This window comes from Cynara cardunculus (assembly GCF_001531365.2).
Source record: "Cynara cardunculus var. scolymus isolate 2C chromosome LG 9, CcrdV1, whole genome shotgun sequence".
Taxonomy (NCBI): Eukaryota; Viridiplantae; Streptophyta; class Magnoliopsida; order Asterales; family Asteraceae; genus Cynara; species Cynara cardunculus.
In genome coordinates this window covers 1702902-1707626 of record NC_037536.1, presented here as the reverse complement: position 1 = coordinate 1707626, position 4725 = coordinate 1702902, and positions in this window count along the sequence as shown.

Below are 4725 nucleotides of genomic sequence, written 5' to 3'. Positions count from 1 at the left end.
GCGTCTTCCCAACACGGCGTGTCATACTTTTGAGCCGTTTCAACCCAAAACCACTCATCACGACCTTTCRTCAAAATAAACGGTTCAATTCAAAATTCCTCACTATAAATACCCCTTTCCCCCCAAATCAAAAACCTTTACAATATTCTTACTATCAGACAAACCTGCAACTTACGAACTCTCAACAAACCTACAAAAATGTCTTCTTCCTCAGCCTCAGCTCAGTCCGTCAACGTCTCTAGTGACAACAAAGTGACTCAGGCCCAAGCGTTAACATCTCACGCACTTTCTTTCGTTCAAACTCGATACGAGAAGGTTGTGCTTGTGAAAAAACCCAATAATTACTACTTTGTTCCTTCACCAACAGGTTTTCCTGAATTCACTTTTCCCTGACTAGAAATTCTTCGAAACCATCCCCTATTCTATGTACTATCGGCCACTAAACCCACTCCCGAGTCATATATAACCCAATTTCTTCTAAGCTCCTATATTACAACCCTAGACAATACTGGTTTGAGCATTGTTGGATATGCCTCTCACCCTACTAATAAATCTTTGGTACCAATAGAACTCAATGTTGACACTCTTAGAACTGCCCTGCGTTTACCCACCCTGGAATCTCTTCATTTTGATGTTTTTGCTGCAACCCCAACAGTTGAGGAATTAATTCAATTCCTTGAATTCCATTCTTATGCGACCCAAATCGTCAAAAGAACACAGTTCAAGCGCAAAGGACTTCCCCCTATCTGGAATACCCTGTTCTCAATCGTGAACTGTTGCTTGACAGGGAAGGTTGGAAGCCACGACCAGACATCTCATGCTATGCTCTCTATTGTTTATATCATCTATTTCAACCTACCACTCGACTACGCACAGCTCATTTTTGAAGATATGGTGGGCTTGATTAAGAAGAAATGCGCAACACAGAGGGGTGAAAAATCCAAAGTCAAGGCGTAGAAGAAGGCTAAGGAAGATGTCAACCATCCAAACATCATTTTACAGAGGTTCTTTGGACTTGTCTTTGGGGATCTGATCGCAGCAAAGCTACCTTCTGTCGAGCCTAACGCGAGGCTATATCCTTTTAAGGAATTCCATCCGACAGAGCATGAGCAAGGGTACAGAAGCTCCAAACCCTTATCTAAAGACATGCTCAGGTACCTTAGGCATGAAGATAGGAAATCCTATAGACGTGGATTCAGGAGGCCAGAACCGGTCACTGAAACCCCTCCACGTATAGGAATCCCCCTAGGTGAGAGTGTACAAAAAATGAGGGTAGAGGGACGAACGAAGGAACCAGAAGCGGCTGGAAAGGTGAGTGAGCAGGCCCTAGAATACCAAGTCCCCCACCCAGGAAGCCAAAGAAGACACAGAAGGGTGTCGACTCTTCTGTGAAGAAGAAGGGGAAGAAGAGGCCCGCAGAGGAAGAGGGCCCAAGTAGTCCTCTACATAACGGAGGAACCAGAAGCGGCTGGAAAGGTGAGTGAGGCAGGCCCTAGAATACCAAGTCCCCCACCCAAGAAGCCAAAGAAGACACAGAAGGGTGTCGACTCTTCTGTGAAGAAGAAGGGGAAGAAGAGGCCCGCAGAGGAAGAGGGCCCAAGTAGTCCTCTGCAGAAGCCCAAGAAGAAGAAATCAAAGAAGGCCCAACCCGCAGAGGTTGTGGTCACAGAGGCTGCTGTTCAAGAGAGCTCCGCAGAGGCTACTCCAAAGCGCAGAAGGTTGCGCAAGGTCGTTCAAGAGGAGTCCCCAACAGAACAAATCCAAGACGTTCTCTTCCATATTCAACAAGAATTCAAAGCGCCAATAGACGTGACAGAGTTGGGGACAGAGGTCGTCTTAGACAAAGAAGAAGAAGAAGAGATGGAGTTAGGTGAGGGAGAAAAAGATACCAAAGGTACACATCCTAGCCCTTCTCCTAGTGCTACCCATGCTACTATGGGCCCTGTTCTAGAGGGATCCCCTATTGAAAAAGGCGCGCACACGCCAAGCCCAACCCAAAAGGATGTTGGTTTTACTACAAGAGGATGTTGGTTTTACTACAAGAGTCCCATCACCCAAGGACTCGGCACAACCAAGAGAGGCATCCGTTGCCTTTCCGCACATGAGTGACCAACCAGAATATGCTTCAGAGGCATATGTGAGAGTCACCATGACAGAAGGTCTAGAACGTCCAATGTCCACACTCGATCCCTCTGCCATGTTAGGCTCTGAACCTACAAGGCACTATATTGATAGAACACTGGTAGGCTCTCCTCACAGAGAAGTCCGAGGATCCAGTGGAAGTCCCCGAGCAGACTACGAAAAACAAGTCACTGAGGGCGCCTCTCACTCCGAGGCTACTAGGTCACTATGTGTTGGTGATCTAGGTTCCCATGATACTTATGTGATGAAGGGGGAGCTACAAACCTTCGCCACAGAGGTATTCAAAAAGATGGACAAGTTGAAAAGCTTGTTCATCTCGCGCACAACGACAGAGGATCTCGCCCCCATCACAGAGGCTCTGAAGGAGTTGAGCTCTACAACTGCAGAACTCAAGACAACTCTTTCAACCCTTCAGAGCTCTGTCCTACAAAAAGATGGCCTCTCTAAAGCCTTTAGCTCTCTGTCACTCAACCCCTCTTCGATCCAGATGGTAAAGACAGAGCTATCAGAGGTGGCCGCCCATTTTGCTGCTGATTTCGTCTCTGCCGGATACACAGACTATTCCACGTTCAAGGATGAGATCAAGAACATGTTCTCCTCTGCGGTCACCTACGGCATCGACACCAAATCCTCCAGGGCAAATATCAACCATCTAGCCACTCGCAGAGAGCTAGATGCGATGGTTGAAGCCCTAGGAGATATCGTGAGCAAACACACAGATCAACTTCTCGCAGAGGCCCGAGCCTCCAACAAAGCCATCAGAGATTGCACTTCAAAGCTTGTGAAAGAGGGTGACTCTTTCAGAAGCGAAATTTATCGAAGCATCTCAAAGTTGAAGTGGTCGACAGAGATTGATATAAGCCATGCCTCTGTGCTTGCTGAAGAGGTGATTAAGAAGATGAAGAAGGCGGCCACCAAAATTCTGAAGAGATTGGAGAAGGCTCCCCTTGATACTTGCAAGGCAGAAGCCACTAAACACCATGACGATCAAGGAGGTGATGACCATGATCGTCATGAGGGGGAGAAGAAGGCGGAGAAGAAGGATGAAGAGCCCAAGAAGAAGACTTTTGCCAAACCACTCAAGATAGTGGACTCTGCAGCTGCCTTATTCTCAAAAGGCAAAGAAAAAGCACCGGAGCCTAAGGGGAAAGGCAAAGGCAAAGCTGTAGAGGAGACACCATAGAAGGGGTCATCAAGCTCAGAGACACCACAGGAGATAAACGAAGAAGAGTACAGCGACCCAGAGCTCGTCAAAGCTTTAAAGGTGTCATTGGCATAGGCTAAAGCAAGAAAGGGCAGAGGCCTCGTCCCCAGAGCAGATGAAGGCTTATCCAAAAAGGCAGAGAAAATGTCCACGGGTACTTTCGACGCTCTGCAAGGAACTGTCAAACCTATCCTTGCAGAGGGGTCTACCCAGAGGCCAATTCTTGAAGAAGAAGAAGCCAAAGTGCCAGAGTCCGCAACAGTAGGAAGGGTCTCTGAGATCTTTGAATTGATGAGCAGGATTCCCATGCAACAAGTTCACACAGAGCCTGCTACTACTGTAGAAGAGATTCTGCTGTGGAGATACTCTGCAGTGGACACAGAGCCCCCTTATGATCCAGAGCTCACAGGTATACCTTCTGTCGCTGCCAAGTTTCAATTCTCTAAACTTACAAGGCCACGCGAGCAAGTCTTCTCAGAGCACGTGATTACATCACTTGAAACAATTTCTCCAAGGACCTTGCTGAAGAAGACGATGCTCTACGCTCAATACGTCGTGATGAGGGATGATGGCAACCTTTATACGTTCATGGATGCTGACCTCCACAACCTCTGTGTTTTTGATCTTATCTTCTTGCACAAAATTCTCAACAAATACATGGAGAGGAGGTCAAGCTATTCTCTATCGCTCAGAAGGCTTATCGAGGTTATACGCGCACAAGTGAAGTATTACAGTCAGAAGGACTTTGAAATACCGATGAGGTTAGCCCATTCAGATCTAAAGATTACCCCTCCGAACAACAGGCCAGGTTGGATACTTAGGTGTCATCCCAACTCCATTGTTTGCAACCCTGTTTTTGGGTTTGTGTTCTTGGACAAAGATGACATCCTAAGGTTCTTTGATCCAACAAAAGCGAACAAGTACTCCACAGAGACCCTTGAGTAGATATTCAAGAGAGTGCTGGCAGAGGTGAAGAAAGGGCATCTAAGGATGGGTGAAGTGTATGGCATTCTGGAAGCTATCAAAGTACAAGTCAACTTCAGAGAATGGATCTTCAATGTCTACAGAACCATCAAGACTGACATGCTATATGCCGTAGACGACTATCCAGACTCTGCGGTTGGATAAACTTCTGTAATAATATTGGCCTAAGCAACACAATTTTGTAATTCTTTCCTTATGTAATTCTTTTCAGATGATGAATTTTTTATCTCCTCTTGTAATTCTTTCAATTAAGTCATTTATTGCATTAAATTGTCAATTTTTACTTTTTCATACTTAGGGGGAGATTGTTAGCTCTCATATTTCATTTAATGTAAAAGTATGAAAAAGTATTACTGCAAGTGTTGACAGAAGGGTTCATTCCACAGAAGTCCACA